At 40.2% G+C, this 13,809-nt stretch overlaps 1 protein-coding gene across 2 annotated transcripts in view; it reads left to right on the forward strand.

The window, feature by feature from the left end:
- RBM20 (RNA binding motif protein 20) overlaps positions 1–13,809 on the forward strand; it is a 1,470,922-nt gene that overhangs the window by 882,249 nt on the left and 574,864 nt on the right. The window lies entirely within an intron of this gene.

Raw genomic sequence — 13,809 nt, forward strand, 5'->3', positions numbered from 1 at the left:
AAAGCAAATACTACAAGCCTTGGGGTTCATGGCCTCCTGCATTCTTCTGATTCCATATGCAAGACTGCATATGAGGAAACTACAAATGTATCTAAAAAGCCTATGGTGTCAACATTCTCAGGATCTAGAAGCAATGATTCCTATCATACCTTGCCTACGCCTAGAGTTTCTTTGGTGGGCAGAGGCCTGCCACCAAAACAAGGGACTACCATTCACACCACCCCATGCCGCCCAAACCCTAACAACAGACGCATCAGATTATGCATGGGGGGCTCACCTGGCAGGGAAGTGCATTCAGGGCAAATGGAACCCAAGTCAAATGCACTTGCATATCAATCAAAAAGAAATGTTAGCTGTACAGCATGCTCTGACAGCCTTCAAGGACCACATTCTAGAAAATCTTATGCTGAAAAATGGAAAAGATTCTGTGCCTGGAACCAATGTCAAGGGATGAGCACAGCAGTGCCCAATTTACCTCAGATTTTACAATTCTTAACTGAGATGCTTCACAAGGGCCTGTCTTTCTCCTCCATCAAAATTCATGCCTCAGCCATTTCAGCTCATTATAACAGAGAACCTCCCCTCTTCTCTCATACACTGCTTAAGCAGTTCCACAGAGGGGCCAAAAATCTATGACCACCCAGGAGAGCCCCAACTCCAGCCTGGGACCTTAACTTTGTATTGGAAAAGCTCACCCTTCCTCCTTTCAAGCCAGCTGCCACTGTGGATTTAAAATTCCTCTCTTGGAAAACAGCTTTCCTTTTAGCAATCACTTCAGCAAGAAGGGTATCTGAATTACAGGCCCTCATGGTAGTGGATCCTTTCATTATCTTTCATGTTGACAGGGTGTCCCTCAGGACCAATCCCTCCTTCATGCTCAAAGTGGTATCCAGTGTGGCCCTTAATCAGTCCATTCATTTGCCAGCCTTCTTTCCTAACCCACAGAACAAAGAAATATGGATACTGCACTCCTTAGATGTGCACAGACAACTTAGATTCTACTTGGACAGGACTAAACCTCAAAGGAAATCTAACTAACTGCTGGTGGCATTTGCTGCAGGGGCAGAGGGGAAGGCTATTTCAAAGCAAACCATTTCCAAATGGATAGTCCATTGCATTCATTTCTACTATTAGCACCATGGAAAACCTATCCCACAGGGGATCAGACTCCACTCAACCAGGGCTGCATCTACCTCTACAGCCTTTCTCAGAGGCGTCCCTACCAGGGACATCCTAGAAGCTGCTACCTGGAGTTCAGTACATACTTTCACCAAGCATTACCATCTGCCAATTTTCTCTAAATCCAGAGCTGGCTTTTCCACTGCAGTCTTGCAGGGCCTTATAGCTGGTCCTAATGCTATCTAAATTCCTCCTCCCATCCTTAGCTTTGGGAATCTACCCAAATGTGATGAGTGCAACAGTGAAACACGAAGAACATAGTACAGTTGTGTGCACTTACCCTAAATGTAGATGTTCGAGTGTATTCACTGTTGCAGTCCTGGTTACCCTTCCTCCAGCCCCCTTTCTTCTTTTGGCTATACCTCTACTCTACTTTACTATGCTCAAAAGATTTTTGGTGTATTAGCTTTTTTGTTGGAGGTATAACCTTGTATATGTATATATTTAATTGCTTCCCATTAGGGGAGCACCTGACATTCTGGGCAAGAAAAACTGATGTAATGGCGTCGGCTGCATGTTTTATACCCCTGACGTCATGGAAGAAGGGACAGCAACCGATGCAGGACTCAAGACTTTGTTAATCAGGCCGACTGAGGGCTACTGCAAGCAGATAACCCAAATGTGATGACTGCAACAATGAATATACTCGAACATCTACGTTTATGGTAAGTGTACACAACTGTACTTTAAGCATGATGGGAGAACCATATAATAGAGAGGGCAGTAGGTATGTAGTGGCAAGAGTGTCTCTAGTAGATGCAGTAAGGAAGTTTTGGCACTAATAGCATTTTTAGTTTTTTGTGAGTTGTTTTTTTTATATTGCTCTATATAAGGAGGTCATATTTGAGGTTATCATTGTACCCCCAGCAGTTTTGTGTGGGGCACTGCTTCAACTCACATATTGTTTAGGGATCTGATCTTAAACTTGCTTTTCTCATAGGTAAGTGATTTTTGGAAAAAATAAATATGTCTCACTAGGAGTGACTTTAGGGACAAATCAAAAGAAGCTAATTGTGACAGATTTCTTTATAACAGACCAATGCTTAACTTCTCCCTAGCTGAAGTACTAATCTCTATATTAAAAGTTATCAACCATAAAAACTTTTCATAATTGCTCTGTATATTCCTCCAGCAAACAACATACCAATATTAGAAAACATACTTGCCTGGACTTCCCAAAATATAGATAATAAAACCATCATTCTAGGTGATGTAAATATCAGTTGACTAGACTTTGCCCACAACCCTTCAAAAAACAGAAATCTTTATAACGTCTCCCAACTAATTGAAGACATCACCACATCTCACAAGAATAGCAATTGGGGCTCCACAATAGACTGGATAATAGTGTCCCACCCTTACAATATCATCACTGCAGGCATACTACCTAATACCATTAGTGACTACCACCCAGCATATAGCCTACGCAAAACTACTCCAACCCCAAGCCAACACCAATGCAAATCAACCAGAAATTTTACTAAGTTCCAACCATCCATATTTAATGAAACCTTAGCTAAAGTAAATCTGGAACCCCTCAAATCCCTACCACTTAATGAGACTGTTGAATTCTTTAACTCAGCATTTCTAGACATCCTAAATAGGCAAGCACCCACCTGCCAAAAACAAATAAAACATAACCATGCAAGCTGGCTCTCAAAATCCACCAAAGAGGTAATGTCCACAAGGGATAAAATCTGGAAATCATGGCAGAAAAACAAAGACCCCTCAACTCTACTACATTACAAGCAACTGCATAACCAGTCAAAATTTCTAATAACAAGTGATAAAAAGGCCACTACCTCCACCTACAAAGCCAACATAAAAATAATCCCTAAAAATTCTGGTCCTCCATCAGCCAACTATTACATCCAGGCCTACTCAATGCAACCCATCCCCTGACCCACACAAAACTCCCACTGAACTTGCTACCCTCTTCAGTTCCTACTTCACTGACACTGTAGCTAACCTAACCACCACCTTTCCTATGGTTAACACCACCACCACCAAGACAGCTGATGACCAAATCATCTCAGAAAACAAGTCTACCCTTAACCCTAACCTAAAATTCTCCCCCATACCCACCAGCACAATAAAAAAACTTTTACTTAAGCTAAAACCTTGTACTCTGGTCCCTGACAACCTACCGCCAGACTTCCTGCAGCTAGCAGCAAACTCTATACTTTATCCTATCAGCATACTCAACAGATCAATTAAAGAATCCCTTGTCCCAGACATCTGGAAAAAAGCATTCATTCTCCCTTTACAGAAAGGCAGCACCAACACAGATGCCACAAACTTTCGACCCATAGCAATTCTCTCACCCCTCTATAAAATACTGGAAAAATGCATCCATGCCCAACTCCTCAACCACCTGCTTGAAAATCATATTTTGTCACTCACTCAGCATGGTTTCAGACCAGGACACAGCACCACTACTGCCCTCCTATCCTTCCTTGATACAGTTAACCAGGCATGGGATTCTTGTAAAATAATTGCTTCACTTTTTCTTGATCTCTCCAAAGCTTTTGATACTATTTCCCACACTATACTCCTCTCTAAACTATCCACCCTCCACATTTCTCCACCTACCCTACAATGGTTCAATAGCTATCTCTCCAATAGGCAAAAATCCACCAAATGGCAACAATCTTACTCTCCCTTCCCCAAAACTTCCACAGGGGTACCCCAAGGTTCCAAACTTGGTCCTCTCCTATTTAGCAACTTTATTAACAACATTCACTGTACTGTCCCACAGTGCTCAGTAATCCAGTATGCTGATGACTCTACAATAATATGCACTGCAAATTCCAGCTCTGACCTCCAGCAAATCACCCAGAATGCCCTCAACTCTACTGAATCCTGGATGCTTAACAATCATCTTGCCCTAAATTAAAAAAAAAAAACTAAACTAGTAATTTTTCCTCCTAAGAAAACCACTCCCTTAGATAAAAAACTCTTCACTATACAAGCTCAAGACAATACCCCTATAGAAGTTGTCCCACACACTAAATTACTAGGCATTATTATATATGAAAACCTTAACTTTGACCTACACATAAACAATAACATATAAAAAACACACTATACGTGGTATGCTCTACAGGCACTGACACTTCCTTAGCCTCTCTACTAGATAAACCCTTGCAACTACCTTTTTATTACCCTCTCTCCTTTATGGTGCCCCTCTCCTCACTAATATCCAAAATTCTACAAAATCCAAACTTGATATATCTTACAACAGAATAGCAAAATTTGTCACCAAGGCCAAATTCTCGTAATTCACTGTAACTCACTGAAACAATTAGGGTGGCTGGAACTCCCCCACCATCTGTCATTCAGCCAACTAACTACAACGCACAACATAATCTACATACCCACAGACTGTCCTGGTCTCTCAACTATACTTGCAAAATACCAGCCCAGTAGGCAACTAAGATCTGAAAACCATCTACTTCTAAAAGTAGAAAAGCCCGCCTTATCTGCTGGTCAACTCCTCTACTCCTTCAACATCTCCAAACTATGGAACTCACTTCTACCTTCTATAGGAAACACAGGCAACACCACCAACTTCAAACTAATACTGAAAAATCATCTCAACTCTTCCTGGCTATGTACCTGCTCTATAACCTAACCTCTTCCTTCTCCTTATATGATAACTAAACTCCTATGTCTTTTGTTACTAGTGGCTGATGATACTTTCTCCATATTTATTTTTTTTCATCACTTGTTGATACTGGTACAATAATACTGATTAATATATCTCTGTTTATACCTCTGTGATTGAATTCATCTGGCAACAACTAAATTCCTGCTTTAATGTATATTTTCCTGTATATATTACTGTAATCAAACCAACTAGATTCCTGCTTTTATGTATATATTCTGTATATATTACTGTAATGTGGTGCTGCGGTAGCGTTGTCGCCTCACAGTAAGATGCTGTCCGGTTCGATTCTCAGCTTGAGCGTCTTCTGCGTCGAGACATGCGTGAATGGGCGTACCTTCGTTGAAGGTTGTGCATCAGGGCTGGTAACTCGGCACGTAAAAATCAACTACCAATCATTAGCGGACCGGAGTTCCGTTGTGGCGACCCCTAACCAGGAAAAGCCGAAAGACAACAACAACAGCTATGTGCAACACTGTTTCTACTTCTGTACCAATTAATGTTGATATTTTTTTTGTATCTATGTTCTTGTTGGAGCTTTTCTCCCAGGGCTTCCACTGAAAATGGGCTATTTTAAGGCCCACTGGACTTTCCCGGTAAACAAATGCAATAAATAAATAAAATAAAATAAGGTATTTGATGCATTTTCTTAGACGAAGACCCTAGTGCATGTAGAATCATTTGATGTGAGTACTGAATGAGCCAACAGCATGGTGACTGTGTTTACACAAGATAATGTCAAAAACTACATAAATCCACAGGAGCTCAACAAATAGATGCAGGGAGGTCATTGCCTATTGCTAGCTGTTGCTTCCCACTGTTGCCGAGTGCAAATTTCTTTTTGGTGTTGGATGTAAATTAATTATTGTAGCAGATGAATCAAGCTCTAAGCTGTGCACCTTTAACTTGCCCTTAGGTAAATAAAGATTTCAAAGACTCCCTTTAGAATTTCACCAACACCACAGGTATTTCAGTGTGCAGTGGCTAACATGACAGAGGAACTGGAAGGTGTTGTAAATGTGATGATATGAGTTACTGCCAGCTATGCCAGAAAGAGTAGGGAAGTGCATGTGTAACAATAGACAGTATACATTTAATTCAGATCCCTGTGACTAAATTAACCATCATGCAGCCCTCTCAGTGCTTTCTGCCTTAGTTTGTATCACTTGGAGGCCCATCTGTTTATTTGCATCTCTCCACATTCCCCTTCATTGCTGATGTATCTCCCTACTCTAATCTGTAAACAAACTGGTTACTAATCAGCAAGTCAATGTGAAAACACACTCCAAACCTTAATAAACTTTGCTGTCTCTTCTCTCCTTCATTTTACAGTTACAGTTTGAATTATTACTTACCCCTCTGAGGCCTTCACTGATTTCCACTGATTGCCTCTCTGGTTTCTTTGCATTCCACCTGGTCTACACCCCTTGTGCTATCTCCCTCCCCCAATACTAAGTCTATATTAGAATCCTGCTGAGCATGGAGCCATCTTTAAATTTCTAGTCTCCCACCAGGAAACAAGTGCTCTTCAGCAATTACGTTCTGCTTGCTGGTAAGCCATTAGACCTCAGGAATTTGTTTAAAGTATTCAGATTTGTAAAGTAATGCTTTCTTTTTTCTCTTGTCTTGGTGGGCTCTGCCCCGCTCCGTTCGCCCTCGCTAATGCTCGGGCTCTCTCCACTCCCCTTCCCTGCCCCCTAATTCCTCCCGCCCCCACTATCTCTACATTTATAGTAATCACAGCCACACCCACAGCTCACCCTCAAATCACCTCCACCAATCACAGCTCCTCAAGTCATATCACATTATACCACACCAACGTGCTCCACACAAAATACTCCCAATCACTCTCATTCCCACTAGGCATTTTTTACATCACCTACACTACTTCCCCATCCACATATAGTGCAACCCTATAATTCCTTTTCAGACCCCCCACCTAGAACCAACTTAAACTTTATAACCATGACTATCACACAACTAAGTTTAGTCTGTGTTCTCATAATTCTTTACAACACCACAAGTTATTACTCTAGCAATATCCCTAAACTTAGCAGCACAACACTACATTATGCTCTCTCATATACAGACATCACACATTATAATAATATCTGCCCACAATTGTTCAAGAACTACATAACGGACCAATTCAGCACTAAACACATATGCTCTCATTCCTACTCCAAAAAAACACAGTACTTTCTCACACTCCTCACCAAACTCCAACATCTGTATCACCATTTTAATACCAGGCTCACCATAAGTGGGGATATCCACCCCAACCCAGGCCCAAATCCATCCTGTCCAACAAAAACTGCTCCAACACAAATTTCAGAACATAACACCCCCACTTTCTTCATCCCTGGGCAAATCAACAACAGCAGCAAAACCAACCATCTTTTAATGCTAAATATTAATATTAGAAGTATCAAAAATAAAATACCTGAACTCCAGGCCACAATAGCACACTACTCCCCAGACATAGTTGCTTTAACAGAAACCTGGCTAAATAAAAACATAGCTAACTCAGAAGTTCTCCCTACCGGCTACAATATCATTAGACAAGACAGACCACTTTGTAAAGGGGTGGAACTGCCTTACTGTACAAGTTCAACTTAACTGTCCATCAATTACCAAACTCCTACCCCTCTCCCAATAATTGGGACATACTTATCTCACAACTTCAACTTCACCCTCAAAAGATCATCACCACAATTGTGATCTATATTCCACCTGGTAATACACCTGCTAGCCTTGAAGACTTCTTATCCTGGTGTTCTTCCACATACTCACAAGAAACCCTTATTCTGGGGGACTTCAACCTAGATTAGTTCACCTGTATATCAGAACCACCAAGTAATCTAATAAATCTCCATGGCTACCAGCAGCTAGTCCAAAGTCCAACTAGATGTGATAAAAAAACTAAAAGGGAATCCATCCTTGACTGGGTCCTAACTAACAGCCCCACCTTGTACCCTCACACAGGCAGTCTCCAAGACACCTTAAGTGACCACAACATAATATACTTTATACGTAGTAGAACAAGCATATGCAAAACCACTAACTATATATCCACTAGAAACACAAAAAATTCTCTCTTGAGGTCCTCAACACTTTACTCTTGAACTGTGACTGGACCCCCCTAAACACACTCCCACTTGACCAGGCTGTAGAATTTTTCAACAAAACATTTCTACAATACTTAGACACTGTCACTCCATTGCACAAAATCAAGGTTAGAACCTCAACAAACTCCTGGCTCAGTAAAGAAACCAAACAAATCCTCAAGTCCAGAGACACTGCCTGGCTTTACTATCAAAAAAACAAAGAAACACAAAGCCTAACTAAGTACCAAGAACTGCGCAACCGTGCAAAAAATGGCTGGACAAAAAATCCTGCTACACAACATTACAAATTAAATACCAACACAACCCCCATAAATTTTGGAAAAATGTAAACCAGCTACTAAAATCCACCCAAAAGGCTACCCCCAAACCAACCACCCCTGACACTAAAGTTCCCATCGAAACACAATTCAACTCCCACTTTGTGAACTCAATTCTATCCTTAGTATCGCAGGACAGTTCCTTCCTCACTATCCCGCTCAACACAAATAACACTAATACTAGCTTTACCCTCAGAACAGTTTCCACCACTTCAATGAAAAGCATGCTCTCCAAACTAAAAACCTCATCAACAGCAGCCGACCTACTCCCCAGCTATTTCTTGAAACTTACAGCAGATGCTATTGCTATCTCAGTCTCCACTCTCATAAACAGATCAATTGTTGAAAACTATGTGCCCAAACTCTGGAAAATACCCTATGTTACACCCATACATAAAGGCAGGACCTCCACTGAACTTAATAACTACAGACCCATTGCTTTACTCTCCCCCCTGGCCAAAATCCTAGAAAAATGCATCCATACCTAGATGCTAAACTATCTCCTAGACAGCAACATCCTGTCACCTACTCAGCATGGTTTCAGACCTGTCCATAGTACCACTGCAGCCCTCCTCTGCTTCACAGACACAGTAAACCGTCTCAAAAATGAAGGCATTACAGGTGTCAACTCTTTTTTTGGATATGTCCAAAGCATTTGACACAGTCTCACACCACATCCTGCTAAACAAACTAAACCAATATCACCTATCAAATTCCACTCTTACCTGGTTCCAAAGCTACTTAACTGACAGGTACCAAGCTGTGAAATGGGAAAATTCTCTCTCTCCTCAGTTGCCCATAACTATAGGAGTCCCACAGGGTTCTATCTTAGGACCACTACTATTCACAGTATTCACAAATGACCTCCATACCTCCACACAGCATGCATCTATCATTCAGTATGCAGATGACACTACCTTAATCTGTGCTGCACAAAACATTCCCACCCTCCTGCAAACAACTCAACTAGCATTCTCTGACGTTGAAAACTACCTTACCAAAGCCCAACTTATCCTCAATCCAAAGAAAACTCAGCTTATCATTATAACCAGTTCTAACAAAAACACTGATAACAGTCAATTCACTATCCACTCCACAAATGCTACTTCAATCGCTCCAGTGGTACAGGCTAAGCTATTGGGAATAACCATAGACTCCCACCTAAAATTTGATAGTCATCTCAACTTAACTATTAAAAAAGAACATGCCAAACTGAGATTACTCTACCTTATCAAACCATTTCTTACCAACAACACAAGATCAGCCATTGCTCACTCCCAGCTTCTATCCACCCTACTCTATGCATCTCCCATTCTGACTAATCTCAACAAAACTGAACTAAGCAAAATGGAAGCCTGCTATAACAGAATTGCCCGCTTTGCTGCAAATTGCTCATATAGAACTCATCACCGTACTGCTTTGAGACAGATCCACTGGCTTGAACTGCCCAACCTCCTAACCTAGAATCAGCTCTGCCTCTGTCATTCTATCTATTACCTCCCCAATAAGTGTTCTGCCCTCAAAAACTTTGTACAACATCACTCAGCCAAAAGGCCTCTTAGATCATCAAGCAAACTACTACTAGAAGTCACCAACAGCTACAATAGCTTTGGAGATGCACTATATAGTAGTTCAGTGGCTAAAAAATGGAACTCTGTCCCCACTAGCATTCCAAACACATCATCCAAAGCCTCCTTTAAAGACCTCATCAGGCAACATCTCAAGCAAAGTTGGCAGTGCCATGATTGCTCCCCAGGCTAGTGAAAGCGGATAAGGTATACACACTAAATCTTGAGTATTTGATAATAGTTTTCAGTCTTACTCACAAACACTGGCTAATCTACAATGTATATACTGTACCTGTGTACTATGTATGTATTCTACCTATGTTCCAAATTTCAGCTGTACACTACAAATCTATTAATTAAATTTATTTTTAAATTAATATTTTTTTGTTTGTTCTCTCCACTGTAACTGTTGATGTGCCGCATACCACTGTAAAAACATGTCTTTTGTAATTTGTGTGTATACTGATCATGTCTAAATAACTAAATGTATCTGTAATTTTTCTTTGTGGAGCTTTTCTCCCAGGGCCTCTGCTGAAAAAGGGCCTTTTTGGCCCAGTCAGACACACCTGGTTAACAAATGTAAAATAAAAATAAAATAAATAAAAAATGTGCCAGCATATGGCTAGCTTGAGTTTTTTTAAAGAATTTTATGTCATTTGTATATCAAACTAATTTGTACAGACACTTCTGTTAAAAATGTATTTGTAAAGCTGCTTGTGTTAAAAATGTATCAACAGTGGGTCCTGCTGGACAGAAAAGAAATGCTTGCCTTAAGAAAAATAGCTAGAAATTAATTGACTTGGTTAAAGCAATAAAGATTTTATCACACAGGCCTGAATGCAGCTGGAGATGCAATGTCTGGGAAAGGTTTGGGCTCTTATTGTCCATAGTAGTGAGCTAATTGCTACCCTGGGATGCCAAAGAATGGCTGGGTTAGTCTCTGCAGGAGGAGGAAAGTATTGGAATTGCTTTACAGTCTCCAGATGCCTTAGCAAATTCCTAGGTGTGTATTGTGATACATCTATGCTAGATCCTGGTTCAGCTTCAGGGGGATAGTGTGGGAGCAACAGAGTCAGGTGACCAGATGTGATGTCATTCTATAGCCAGCACTGAAATTATATTTAGATACTAGTAAGAAATGTGACAGAAGACACTCAGCACTCTGTCTTGGACCTGACAACAAAGACACTCATCCACTTCATCTTGTCTTGCTTTTGTAAGTAACTTAACTAGGGAACAGTAATTCTTCAGTTAGTTAGAAAAATAGTGAGATTAGCTAAAAGTATTATTTTTCTGTATCTGTCTGAGTCTTTCCATCTGTGTTGTTTTTTATATTTTCTGTGAGTTGAAACTCTCGTGTTTATTATAAATAGATATTCAGTATTTTCATGTTTTCTATTTTATTATTTATTAAATATATCTAAACCTTTCATTGTGGCTGGTCTTTTAGAAACTATTTTAACCTTTGAGAGTAATTGCATGTATTTGGTGGCACTGTGGTTTCATGCACCTGAAAGTCTTGCCATTGGCCAAATATTACCATTTGAATAAGTATTAACTTTACTGAAAGTAATTGGGTACCCTGGTAAGAGCCTTAAGGTAGCCGGCTGGTGGCAGTGACTCTACCTTATAGTCCGGGTGAAGGTGGTATAGTGGGTAAATCTGTGCCAGCCTTTCCCTGGTGTGTGTGTGTGTGTGTGTGTGTGTGTGTGTGTGTGTGTGTGTGTGTGTGTGTGTGTGTGTGTGTGTGTATGTGTGTGAAAATAAAATCTAAAAGAGTGTGTATGTCAGAAACTTATAACAGGGACACAGAGCACTGATTTCTACAGAGAGAAAGCTGAAGTCTTATTTGGGGCCTGGAGAGGAGAACTCAGCCCAAGGACTGGTGTGTGCACCCTGTATACTCTTAAGGGAAATTGTGCTTGGTGCAGAGAACTGCATCTGAAAATATTGTGTATATCTGTCTTTGTTCTAAGTAAATGTTCCCCAATGGTGTCAGTGGTGAGGATTAAGGCTCCTTGATTACTGGCCCAGAGGAGGGACATCACAGTAAATATTATGGATGCCATTCTAGTCTGAGGTGCTACAAAACAAGAGCATGGCTGTAGATTGATTAAGCTGCTGGACAGAATAAGAGCACCAAGTCTGAAAATAAATCAAGCAAGATTCAGGCTGGAGTTACTTCCTTGAAGTACATGGGTCATTTAGGCCATTTACTTTCTGCTGATGGATGAGCATTAGATGCTGTCATAGAACATACCATAGTAAGCATGCAGACTCTTTGTGGTAACCCCACCTCACTGCAGCACAATACCTGCTCATGATTATTCCACACTTGTCAAATATACCTTAGGGAAGTATGAGGGAGTATAGAACAAGTCAAGAACAAGAGGCTCAAGCTAGACACTTTGAAGTACGAAAGAGATTAGTAAGTACTACAGCAGCATGAAAGCATTATAATGTGATCTTGCCAACTGCATTTCCAATAGATATGCAAGTCAGAAGGTGGTAGGAGCAATGCTACCACAGGAGGCAGACCCACTGGCTGTGTTTGAGAACCTTCATATATGCACAGTCCAGTTACACACACACACACACACACACACACACACACACACACACACACACACACACACACACACACACATGCACACACACAATCACAAAGAAATGTTTGTAGTAATCATTGGATGTCAGAAACCTTATCACTGTTTATAGGAAACATATAAAAGATGAGTCTGACCATAAAACCTTACGGATTACTTTTTATTTTATTCATTTGTTAACTTTGCAAGCCTACTGGACACTTATTTTATTAATTTTGCTAACTAGCTAAGCAAACTGAACACAAATGCTTCCTTTTAAAGGTGACTCGGGAGGGATATCTAGTTAAGTGACTTGCTCAGAGTCATATAATAGGTAAATGGAAGTGGAGGGAATCAAACTCTATGCCTTGGACTACAGGCAGCAACTTGTTAACAGTTCAGAGCCTTAATCCTCAGTGGTAACTGTGAGACCTTTTCAGGAAATCTTTAGATAAAAGTCTTAGCTAGATTCCAGAGAATGCTGTTAACTCTTGAAAGCTGTAGAAGTGAAATAGAAATCAGAAATATTGAAATGCATCGCTGATACATGGAGTCGCCATTGTTTAAGTGAAGGTAATAAGGGCCTGTTAGAAGAAGACTTGTAAGTCCTATTGGTTGTGACATAAAGTGAGGAAGTGATAGCTGCTATGATTGATACAGAATGCACCTGTAATATGAAGATATAATGCCAAGGATGACCAGACAATAAGAAGCAAGTTCATCCATTGGTTAAGACACTCTGAATTCAGACAGGAATGATCCTGTATACAAAGTCTGCTGTTTCTCATTCTGTCTCAGTTAAGTCAGTTACTGCTGAAGGTATATAAATCACATCTGGGAAAGACAAAGCATAAATAAAGAGACAGAAATATCATTCATTGGTTCAAAATGATGATGCAGAGAGACCACATGGTGCAATATTGTAATCTCCTTGGCAAATATAGAAATTGATGAAGTAACTGAAACACTACCTGAAAACTCTGAGTGAAGTTTTTATATATATATATATATATATATATATATATATATATATATATATATATATATATACAATTTGATTATGTGTTAACCTACTAAACCTGCTAGACACAAATGCATCTTTTCAGGTGTGAGCAGGGAGACCTGTCAGGTTAAGTAAACTGAACAGAATCATACTCAAGGCAAAAGGAGATAAAGGGAATAAATATTACTGAGAGGAAATATCAAAATAAGACCAGAACCATTACTGGCAGCATTTGTAAATAAATGTGATACCTAATCCTGTTTAATCTGTTTTAGATATCGCAGCAAAAATAGCATCACCTATTCAGTGGAGTTTTGATTTTGCAAATGCAGTGAGGTCACCTGAGTGATTCAGTCTTCAGG

The sequence above is a fragment of the Protopterus annectens genome, chromosome 14.part0 (genome assembly GCF_019279795.1).
Source record: "Protopterus annectens isolate FY-2018-M chromosome 14.part0, PAN1.0, whole genome shotgun sequence".
NCBI classification, from domain to species: Eukaryota; Metazoa; Chordata; order Ceratodontiformes; family Protopteridae; genus Protopterus; species Protopterus annectens.